At 34.9% G+C, this 12630-nt stretch overlaps 1 protein-coding gene across 3 annotated transcripts in view; it reads right to left on the bottom strand.

Annotated features, from left to right (window-relative positions):
• RhoGEF3 (Rho guanine nucleotide exchange factor 3) overlaps positions 1–12630 on the bottom strand; it is a 424099-nt gene that overhangs the window by 354761 nt on the left and 56708 nt on the right. Inside the window, exon 1 of one of the 3 annotated variants that reach the window (XM_090411469.1) lies at positions 4534–4738. The exons of the other annotated variants lie outside the window; for them this stretch is intronic. The gene's annotated coding sequence lies outside the window, so the exon portion shown is untranslated. Of the gene's footprint in view, positions 1–4533; positions 4739–12630 lie in introns of those variants that run through there. 3 annotated transcript variants of the gene reach the window in all.

The following is a 12630-nucleotide window of genomic DNA, read 5'->3' on the forward strand; positions in this document are numbered from 1 at the left end:
ATTCTCTTGCACATTCACACGGTACATGGGCTGACATGCCATTCAGTCCCACTACTATATTCACACTGATATTTTATATATGGTGAACACCTCCTGTTCATCTACTTCAATTTTGATATACTTCTCTGTCACATCAGCAACTGTAAAATCTCCACCTGGAAGAAACACATTTGCAAAATGATCACTCAGCAACTCAACTATTTCTTTTGTCTCTGTCACCTTCCAACCATCAGCATTATTTAAAGTCATCGTCATCCTATCGTAATTATTTTCCCCTTTACTTACTACATAACAAAAAAATTCTTTTGGATTTACTTTGGTCTGTTTAGCTGATTTTCTCACAATCTGATTTGGCCTTTCTTTACCATACTAATCACTTTGTAAAAATACCTTTTACCTGATAACTTTTTTCTTCATATTCCATTGCCTCCAGAGTTTTTTTTTTTTTTTTTTCCAGCTCTTGCTTAATATCTCTACTCATTCACTTAATCCACACTTTGTTTATTCTCCTGACCCTGGGTATATAGTTTGATACTGCTTCTCTCAAACAATCTGACTACTTCACATGCCTTACTGCCATAATTACCAACTTTATAGTTCAACATAAATCCTTTCTTGACAGAGAATTACACATTTTAGCAACCTCACAGAACAGCATGGTCACTCTCTCCAATTGGAGGCAGTGGGCAGCGTCTACCTTAGTAATGAATATATCTGACTATTACCAGATCTGGCATTCTCAAACCCACGGTTCCCTTTAACATGTTTCAGGTAATTCTCCCTTAGTAACTGTATAAATTTCACTTTCATCTTGCCATGCCCCCCTTTCCTCCTTCCAATCTATGTCTCCATAGTTGAAGTCTTCCATAATTCCAAAATCAGTTTGCACTCATTGTACTAATCTGCTGATGCGTGGCATCTAAATCTTCTCCCCCCCCCCCAAGTCCATAGCAGCAACCAACAATATATTTTGTCCTACTGGCCTCTATCTTACACCAGACAGCCTCAAATGAACGATCTCTAACTTTTAATTTTGTTGATTGTAGTTCTTCAGCTATAATGAGCAATACCCCACCTCCCCACTCATTTGAAAGCCTGAGGTGGCTTAAAAAAGCTGCTATAGTTTTATAACAGTAAACAACACTATCAGGTAATTCTCCATGTAGGATACGTGCCTCACATTTTTTAGACTCTTTCATAGATTTTTAACAGAAATAAAAATATTAAAAACTCTTAGTATCATGATAAGGATTACATGGGAAGAATTTCCCATGTAATCCTTATCATCACCAATAGCCCTCATGTGCACAGTTCTGCACAAAATTTTACTTTAAAAACTGAGAATAGCAGAAATGAGGGAAAAAACATAATGTCAGCCTCTCTCTCCAACCAACACTCAAAATCAGAAATGCTCATGCTCTGGACATTTTTGATTGGGACAGATGAATTTCATTGCCTAGCACAAGAGCATTGGACCACTATCCTACTTATTTGAAATCCTCTTGAAGTAGCTTAAAAAAGTTCAGGTTTGGTCTCTAGAGCACAGTTTAAAGATTACATAAAAAAAATAAATAAAAATACAAACATTTGTATCAAATTAATAGAAACAGAAAAATACTTAGCCCATCCATAATGTTAATGTCTTATAGGTTTATAACTTTTGTGGGTGTAAGTCACAAAAAAGATGGAGGGATCAGGAAGGTTGATAGTACAAGAATGCAACAACCAATAATGGTAATGACTATTAATAACACTTCATGCCTTTTTATGAAAACTTTTTTGTATATAATGAGGTCTGATAATTCCTAAGCGAAAATCTTGGGAATGATAACGAAATAAGTTGAAGCATCTCGTTTTCTTACATGAATAAATTCAATTATAATATCAACTAAATTAGACATTTTGAAACTTCGTAATGACGGTATGATCCCTTTATATAATCTTATAAGCAGAAAGTTTTATTCATTGTAGCTTATGAAATGCATGACATGAGCTCATGTTATTACTTAAAATGGCGAATTTTGGAATAATAATGAAATCAAGTGAAACTTCTTATTTTAACACGAAATAAATGAAAACTATTTTTAAAAAAATGAAAGACTCAACCCCAAAGTTAAGAGCTCATAAAAGTTGAAATCGCTAATTGCTGAGATGCGCCGGAAAACTAGTAGTCCATATCGTAGACCTGTTCACATTCCCTTCAATGTTGTGTATCTTAAGTTATTAACGGGAAATTTTTTCCTTAACTGGGATTCTCAAAACGAATTATAAATGAATTAATATGACAGATTAGAAATCATTAGTTTTCTTAAATATACGGTTTAACAATTTCCCCTACCAACACATACAGAGCCTGTAAGATATTAATGTAATATCGTTAGTTGAGAAACTTATAAAAAAATATAACTATAATTTATAGAAAATCAAGTGGATATTAAATCCAGCATTATTTCAAAGCCCAATGCTGGATTTAATATCCACTTGATTTTTATAAATTTGCATCGCCGAACTGAAGCCTTTTGGCTCTTTATTTTAGTAAAGAACTATTAATTGATTTCATAGAAGTTCGTTCGTAACATTTAATTCAGGAAGAGAAGGATTCTGCAACTCAATTTCAAACAAGATGTTATTTCGGCAGAAATTTGATTTCGAAGGCTGCAGGGCTCGATTTCTGAGTAAGGCATAGAATATTTGTAAAATGCTTGTTGAGGACAAGCTTGTATTTATGGTGGTAGTTATAATCTCGGAGCGCTGTATATTCTGAGAGATGAATTTTTGGAAGGCTGGCATTTTTCACAACACCACAAAGACTTCTTTTAAAATGTTTTTAAAAAAGCTAGTATAGGACACTAATGTATAATATTTTATACGCTTACAACCATTTCAATCATCAGATTGAGCAATAGTGAACAAATGCAGATAAAAACATAGGGGAAACTCAACCTACGATTTTTTAAATGAGTTATCCCCCCCACCACCACAAACTTAATTAGCCTTTTCAAAACGGTCCACCCATTACAATATAAACTTTGGTTACTAACCTGTGGTTTTCAGTTACAAACAGCTGGACAGATTAATTCTATATAAAGTTTACAATTATATATATTAACCAAGTGATCGGCGCTTGTGAGTTGTTGAATTACCCCATGCAATTCCCAGATAAAGGAATCTTGAAATGAAACAGCACTAATTTCCACACTGATTTCCTTGACCCCCCCCCCCTCCTCCAGTGCAAAGCAGAAAATGCGAAAACAAGAAACGAGAACTGAATATAATTCAACTTAAGAGATTAAAATCTATAACATTCATTCTTCCAAAATTTTCAATTTACTATAACTATAAAAAAAAAAAAAAGTCCGAACGGAATAGACATGTTATTGCATGTACTGTGGGAATGACAGCCAGCTGGCCGCGTCCCACATCGAGCAGAGCAGATTTAGCCAAACTTATTAAATCTGACTACCTGGATAAGCGCCCACCTGTACACATCAGTGGGTAGTCAATCGTGAAAAGAGAGGCAATTTGATTTTTGCAAATTAACTAGAGTAATTATACGAAACGAGATGAAATATAATTATCGCATTCAGATACCCTAAAATACATATGAAAAATATGAGCCGGAAATTTAATAAATTTAATAATAAAACAATACTTTCAATCAGCTAAACTGTATTCCTGCTCAGGATTCTCCCCCCCTCAATCAAAGGAAAAATTACAAATTTTGAAGATGTTTACATATCATATCAGAAGTTCAAGCCTTCGTATGAGGCATGAAATACAGCATGAAAGCGTAACGAAATCGACTTCGCTATTCCTGCTTGATAATCTAGAGTTCGAGATCAATTTAAAAAAAAAAACATACCGATGAAACTAAAAGTTTCTCAAGTTTCATCAGCAGCCATGAATTTTTGATAATATAAAATATGAAAGTAATGATAACATACTACTGAACAAACGCATCATTTATGTTTCCAGGGAAAAAAAAAAATATGCATCAATCCTAACAAAATGATCAGCTGATCACGTGGTCTTGAAAAAAGTGGTAAGCGAAGGGGGGGGGGGTCAATAGTGACTACGGGAAACAGTTCTACCAAATAGTAAAACAAATGTATGCGCGCGCGCGCGCGCACACACACAAAAACTGTTGAGCGAAATGAATCCTTGTAGATATAAACGACAACAATCCGTTCTTATGCAAATATTAAGACTATCGCTACCAGACTGTACGAAAAAAAAAAAACTAAACATTTTAGAAATTAAATAGATCAATGCACGAATATATTACCGCTTGCGTGTAAAATGCTGCAAAAGATACTTAAAAGTAAATTCCATACATTTAACGACTTAATGAACTTGTTTTTAGCTATTCGTCATGGTTTACCTCTTGCATTAATTGTAAGTACATAATCTCGAAAAGCAAGGCACAGATTCCGACAAAGGAATCTGTTATCTTATGGAATGTGGAGGGAAGAAAGAAAAAAAAAACTCAGTACATGATAATTTTATGATTAAAAAAAAAAAAACGACACCTACCTTCTCCAAAAATATTTCACAACAGAAATTTCATAAACAACTGAATGAAGTGATAAGTTGATTCCACAACGGCTTTACTTGACGTAACACACACACGTTAGTACGCAGGTGAGGCAGATGCACGGAATATACAGTAGGCACACACTTGTAAAAAAAAAAAATTCCAAAAACAAAAGTCTCAAAAGAGAACTGAACTACCAAAATTGATAAACACATTCAATTATTCTAAGCACAAGTGATAAAACGAACTATAAAAGAGGAGGGAAATCACGTGTTCTTACACTTTCTATTCATTCTCAATTCATCTTTAGACTGACGCATTCTCAGTCTGTAGACGACAGCGACTCCTCTCCAGTTGGAGGAACTCTAGCTTCGCATGTTTTCATCTTTCTACGAGATTTCTCGAGACACCTTGAAATCTCGACGCTGATTGGCAAGAAAGTTACAGGTGTGTTAGTTTGAAATGTAGGTACAATAATAGCCTCACCAGGAAATGTCAAAAGGAGAAAAAATAATATAAAAGAACAAATATTAAAATTAAAAGCGAGAAAAAAGTAATCAAAATACAGACTCAGTGCTAAAAAATGGAATTATTAGATATTTATTCCAAGGACTATTATGTTTATTTTGAACAAATATATTTTATACTCTGCTGCTATAAAACATAAACAAACTAGCACACGCAAGCTCTTTCTCTCTCTCTAATAGTACATTTAAATCTTAAAGTTCATAATTTTATGTTCTATCAGGTGAGAAATATATTTCTATTTTTTTTTTTTCTCTCCTCGGAGTTTGAAGGTATCTCGTATTCTTTCACACTCCGAACTCAAAAGCCTTATAACGAAAAATTACCTAAACGTTGGTTGCGAAAGCAGTTTAGACTGAGCTAGCCATTTTGCACTTCCTGTTGTGAGAAAAATGTAGTATTGCACATCCATTATTACCTCACACTTTTCACTCTTGCACTTTCATCTCTCTCTCTCCTACAAGTACAGTATGGACTGGTTGATGCTAAAAAGTGAGGTAGTAGGCAATAATAATAATAATAACAATAATAATAATAATAATAATAATAATAATAATGCAGGTTCGCTTCTAGTGAAATGAATTTTTATCAGACAAACATACTTAGAATACTAATTCACTCAGTTTAAATGACTAACGATTAACAACATTCTTTAGAAACAAATGTAGTAATGCTTTCGCCTGGGAAAGGTGGAAGAGAACAAATTTCATGATAACAGACAGCGAATTCCATTTTGTGGCAGTGAAGAGATCACAAATCCAAAACAGCAACAAGTAGCATTATGTAACTTATGAATGAATAACCACGCTTACTCTAGGTTCTGGTTTGAGGGGCATTTCGCAAACTGCATAAGTCGTTTTATCTTCCGTTCATACGCAAGTTTATCCCTTGACCGAGTTGACGGATTTTTCTCAATTCTGGTATTTGAAATCCTTACAAAAATTTCTCAAGCAAATCGAATTTTTGCTATAATAGGATTATTTTCAAGGCAAAAATGGGATAAAGCATATCGAAATTATATAATGCAATAGCTATGCTCCGACTGGACAGAATTGAATAAAATTTAGAATATACATAAGAAAATGTCTACTTGGTTATTGGCAAAATGATTCGAACTGATATAATTCCATACCAGCCGGATAAAATTTGATATTTAGGATCTCTGTTAAAAGCATTCTGTATACACATCTCCATACCATTGTAACTGTTTTTCTGGTTCATGTTATGACTGAAAATAGTACTGTAATTGTTCACTGATCTTCTGATTGGTTTAATATTAGATATGGGTGTTTTGTAAGTCTCTTTAGCTGGTTATTGGAGACCTGAAGTGACTTCAAAAGTTCCATGTTTGGTCTCCAGAGCAGGATTTCTGGATTTATGTAAAAAAAAAAAAAATTAACGATGTCATTTGGTTGGAAAGTCCTGGTTCGAATTCCATCTAGGACGCGATGAACCGTCATCACAGCTTTTCAAATGAAGGTGGGTTAGCCAGTGTCATAAGGAGGTGGAAAGATTTTTTTCTAACGCAAACTGTCGGGTTGTCATCCTGCAAACAGCTAAATTGGCTAGAAGAACATACGCAATTTACCCAAAATAAGCTAAAAAGATAGGATTGACCACCCTGTCAGGCAATTAGGTTTCAAACAAGCCAAGTTACGAGAGTGTGGTCTGAAAAGTTCTCGGCCTAACAATGAAAAAAGCGAATTTATAATTTCAAAATTATTTTTATTTTCCAACATGATCACCCTTAAGACTAATACAGTTATTCCAGCGATGCTCCAGCACCATTATCCATCCCTGTAGTGGTTCTCAGTAAGATCTGCAAAATACCCCTCTACAGCTGCAATCACCTCTTGATTCGAAGAAAAACGCTGACTAGCGAGGAAGAGTTTTAGTTTTGGGAAGAGATAGAAGTCAGAGGGAGCCAAATCTGGGGAATAGGGTGGATGTGCCAATAATTAATAGTGCAGATCCCTTAATTTTCCTTTCCAAAATACTTTTGTGGGCAGGTGCATTGTCCTGATGAAAGATGATTTTTTTCTTCTGCAAACTGGGTCTTTTCTCACGAATTTTTTCGTCTAGTCTGGTTAAAAGATCGGAATAATATTCCCCGGATATTGTTTTACCCTTTTCAAAATAATTAATAAACAAAATACCTTTAGCATCCCAAAACACAGATGCAGTGGCGGCCCGTACATAAGCACTGCGACACTGCAGCATCCCCAAGGAAAAAAAATGAAAAAATTAAATTTTGTTTGTGTTTATAAATAATAACAATGCTTACAACATTATATAAATGTAATACATCTTAAAGGTTACAGCTTATATTTCGACATTGATTGAATAGTTAATAATTGGAATTGTTCTATTAACGCTTTAGATTACGAAACAAATGCACTGCGATCTAACGCCGATATTCGTTTGCGCTTGTCATTGCACGTTACGTCATTCCCATACTGCTCAAACGGCAGTGTATCTTTAGTATGCTTATGCGCGTTATTTCTGTGAGATATGAAACGTTTATTATTGGTGCGTGTGCGTGGCGAACTATTTTTTGTAAATCTTATTTTATTTAATCATATAATTATTTATTTATTATAGATACAAGGCTGAATTATGACGAGTGTCACTGTTGAAAATATGAATAGAATTATATTTTTTCAATTATCGTTACACGAAACAAATGCACTGCGATCTAACGCCGATATTCGTTTGCGCTTGTCATTGCTATTGATACGAAACTTTTATTATTGGTGTTTTTTCGTGGTGAGGATGAAATATTTTTAATAAAGTATGTAAATTTATTTATTAATAAGTCGTTACTGATTAGGGAAAAAAAAAAAGTTTTTATTTATTTATTTATTTTCCCGTATATGCAGCACCCGCAATTAAAATTTTCACCGGCCGCCACTGCACCGATGCGATGATCATTCCTGCTGATGGAACCGACTTTGTCTTCTTTGGCACTGGACAACCGACTTCTGTCCACTGTTTTGACTGCTGTTTGGATTCTGGTGTGTGTGTGTGTGTGTGTGTGTGTAATGGTGAATTCAAGTCTCATCTATAGCAATAAATCGACGCACAAAATCAGTTTTATTCCTGTTAAAACGCTCCAAGCACTGTTCAGAGATTTTTATGCCAGTGCGTTTTTGATCTGCTGTGAGCAAGTGCAGCATCCATCTTACGCAAAGCTTTTTCATTTGCAATTCTTTATGCAAAATATATCCTACACGTTCTTTTAAAATGCCTATAGTCTTAGCAATTTCACTCACTTTGACTCACCGGTCATCCAATACCATATCGTGCACTTGATCAATGGTTTGTGGTGTTGTTACATTTTTTGGACGTCCTTCACGTGGATCATCTTCAAGGCATTCCACCCGGCAGTTCATTTCTTAATTGTTGAAAACGAAAGAGAAGGGTGCCCATAAACTTTTATGAACTTCGAATGAATTTCTTTTGGCGTTAAACCTTCTTTTACAAAGAATTTTATAACCGCACGATGCTCAATTTTATCCATTTCAAGGGATACAGACAACACTTTTGCTTCAGACAGCTGTATAAAACAAACTACTTGATAGAATGACTTGCAATTTCACACGGATGCTTATGACAGATGTACCAACTTAGAAAAAAAAAAAATTGTCGCTAGTGTTGCCATCTATGGTCGAGGCCGAGAACCATTCAGACCACCCTCGTAACTTGCTGTTACAGGCAATAAAATAATAACTGAAAACGAATATGGATTCAGAGGTGGAAAATACACGTGATGCATTTGAACTCTCAGAATGATATGTGGGGAATCAATTGCTGTACAACTGCTGGGTCGAACACATACAGCCACAGGCATCCATGCACAGTTCAAATCCAAATACTGTATATCAAACCAACTTTTCATCTTCTTCTTCATTCCATCTACTTCTTTTCTTCCCCATTGCTTTTCCCAAGTATTACAACCCCACGTTTTTCAAGAAACTCTCATAGATTCCTTCCTTCTCCTTAATTACCACTTGCTTACACAGGGCAGCGTTTCCGTTATAGGTCGTGTGACGTCTCGTGTGTTGGATCAATTTTAAAAAAAACACAAACCTAAACTATCACTCTTTCATACGAACGAAAATACCATAACTGAGTAAAATTCAGACACACCTACCCCGATTTTTATGCAGTTTGGCCTGTAGCAACATCTGAAAGTAACTTGTTTAGATATTATTGCAAGTACTATTAAAAAGAAGAAATCAATGGGTAAATAACAAGTGAGTGGTCGAAATTGTTGCTACTCAAGATTTTTCCTCACAGTAATTTGTTACTGGAATTAAATTTTTCGTTCGGAAGATTGGCAAAATTACGCCTTCAGGGAATAATAATTTGAATCTGTTATCGATTGTTACTCAATAACTGGAGAAAGAATATACGCATGAGGTAGGTAATAATATTGCAGTGACATCGAACGAGGTCACTGCAATATTAAGATTCTCGGCATATAGAAGAAATAAGGATATTCATCCTTCGTGGCACAATTATAGTCCTCTAACTTCCCTTTCCATAAGCCATGATAATAAACTGACGTGGACGAATACTTTGGAGAATTAAAGAAAAAGCAAACCAAATAGCAACGGATGTTCATAACACATTTATGTGCTGCGCAACTAAAATGTCAAGGTGATTCAGATTCTAATCAGAAGAAACTATTGGTGAATTTCTTCAGTAAGACGCTGAAAAATGTCATCTCAAATTTCTAGAGAAACTCATCACTTTACGGAAGTTGAACAAGAAAAAAAAAATATATATATATATATATATATTAGAAAAGTTTAATTAAAAGTTTTATTTTGTTATATTATATTCAAAAATTTTTCGAAAACTTGTTTTAATAAAGGTCATAATTCCTCTATTATAATAATATTTCAAGGAAAATTTGGGTCGTTAAAAAGTCTTAGCGTGCCCCTGAGCGAGGTATCAAATAGCACCTAAGACTGATGTGAGTTTGAAATCCCTAGTTATTAAATGAGAAGATAACAAAAGAAACTTAAGGTATCCTTTCTAAGTACATAAAGACGGAAAGAACACTAAGATGTGTTCCAAAATTGAAAATTAATGATGCTCTTCCACAAGAATCTCCGAAATAATCGAAGTGACAAAGAAAGACAAACGAATTGGACACGCGAAAAAAAAAAAAAAGACATAAGATTCGAGTACAACAAAAGTGACTGAGAGGCAAACATACATCACTTTCCTTTTGAATCAAACCATCATACATTGAGACGATATGTAAGTGAGCAATCAATCACGCTGTTCAGTCTGAAATATTAGACTATTAAAAGCAGCAAGTTCCATTGGCTATCAGTCTTTCTTCTGTCCTCTGGTTTCAAATCAAGCAGTATTAACCTGAAAATTTTGTAACCGATGACAAAGCTTTAGCTCAATGCCTTTTTAACTGGTATTATTAATAATTCTGCTGTTGTTTAAATACACTTTTACCCAAGAAATTGTATATCATGATGAAATATCAATGTTATACTTAATGCTAGTAATAAACAATAAGAACATTACACACTGTGTAATTTAAGTATATACAATGTTCCTACGTCTCGGGTTCGACCCAGAGGTACCTGATTTTAAGTTTCGATCCCGGAACCAGGAATGGAAGTCTGCGTACCTAAAATCTACTAGTGACGACTTTCTCTTCTTCAAACATTTTGTGGCGAAATATTTTATATATATTTTTCGCTTCAAACTTTTTGCGAGCGACATCTATGAACAATATCGATTACTTTCTATTTCTAATTTCTGTCCTGTGACCACTGCTGTTTAATCTGTTTGTTAATGATATTGTGAGTGGTTTGCGAGTGGATATTCAAAGATAGACAGAAATGTTAGGAATGATGCTTGACATAATAGTGCAGAGCACTTTTACATCAAGATCAATTTGTACAGATTGACTATGTGGACAGACAAATTGGAATAACAATTCAAGCCAACAAATGTAAGTTTTTTCCCCCTACACTTTGGAACTCTGAAATGTAACTCTGTGTATCACATTGGAGGTTTTGTATTACAGGAAGTGGAAGAAGCAAGGGATCTTGGTGGATAGAGAATTGAAGTTCAAAGGACATATTGCAAAAGGATAAAAGCAGCACAAATACTGCTAAAACAGCACAAACGGTGCTATACTAAAAAGAACATTGATAAGCAAAAATAAGGATGTAGCCATTCCACTACAAGGCTCTGATTAAACTACATCTAGACTATTGCGCACGGATTTGGTTGCCTGGCTTTCTATTCTATTCTATTCCCTCAGCCATAAGGCTGGTGGAGGTAGCTATGTGCTACCATAGTAGGGAAATGAATATAAGCAAGGTGGTTTCCCGTTGCCTTCCTTGCCGTACTATACTATATCATATGACTGTAGCCTGTGTGTTCACGTGGCCGGTTTGCCTCCATGCAGGATAAAAAAACCAAGATAAACTGGTGGGAAAAACCCTGCTGTCCAAGACCGGCTAACTCGGCTATGGCCAAGGAAGATCCTTAAGCTCCTTGCGTCGCTGACGGGAATCGAACCTAGGACACTCCTTCCCCAGCATATGGTTGCGAAGCGCAAAACCACTAGGCTAACCACGTGGACCCTGGCTTTCTAGGAGACACGATATCATCTCTGTTAAAATGCATCTTGTTACTGCGTCCCTCGATAGGTCTTGACTATAAAAGGTAATAATAATAATAATAATAATAATAATAATAATAATAATAATAATAATAATAATAATAATAATACATGGCAATGGTTACAACACGGATACATTAAAAAAGAAACAGAAGGATTTATTCTAGCAGCTCAATAACAGGCATTACAAACTAATGCAATCAGAGCAAAAATTTTGAACATCAACAATAATGGTAAATGCAGATTATGCGATCAGAAAGATGAGACTATAGAACATCTAATCAGTGCCTGCAGCAAAATAGCTCAAACTGACTATAAATACCGCCATGATCAAGTGACCAAAATAGTTCATTGGCATGTATACAAAAAATATGCCTTTCCTACTTCTGATAACTGGCGGCAGCATAAAATAGAGACTGTATTGGAAAACGAAACAGCAAAAATTCTCTGGCGCCTTAGAATACAAATTGATCGGCATTTGGAACACAATAGACCTGACATCACAATCATAGAACATCGACAGGTTTGGATTATCGATATTGCAGTACCCAGTGATAACAACATTAACAACAAAGAACTGGAAAAAATTACTAAATATCGAGATCTTGGCAATCGAAGTTGGCCAATTGTGGCTTAAACACACCAAAGTTATTCCAATAGTTATCGGTGCACTTGGTGCAACTTCAAAGAAGCTATCCATATCCATCTATTTACAGCAATTAAACATCAACGAAGTGACTCCATATAACCTACAAAAAATAGCATTACTTGGAACAGTCCATATTTTACGAAGCTACCTGACGGACTATTCTTAGATTCTTGTGTAGAATCTGGATTGTTCTGAATCACCAGTCAAATTTTTATTTATATGATATCTTGTTTTGACTGTGTATCAATTATGTGAATA

The sequence above is a fragment of the Typopeltis vanoorti genome, chromosome 21 (assembly GCF_054136105.1).
Source record: "Typopeltis vanoorti isolate ZY-2024b chromosome 21, IOZ_Tvanoo_1.0, whole genome shotgun sequence".
Lineage (NCBI taxonomy): Eukaryota > Metazoa > Arthropoda > Arachnida > Uropygi > Thelyphonidae > Typopeltis > Typopeltis vanoorti.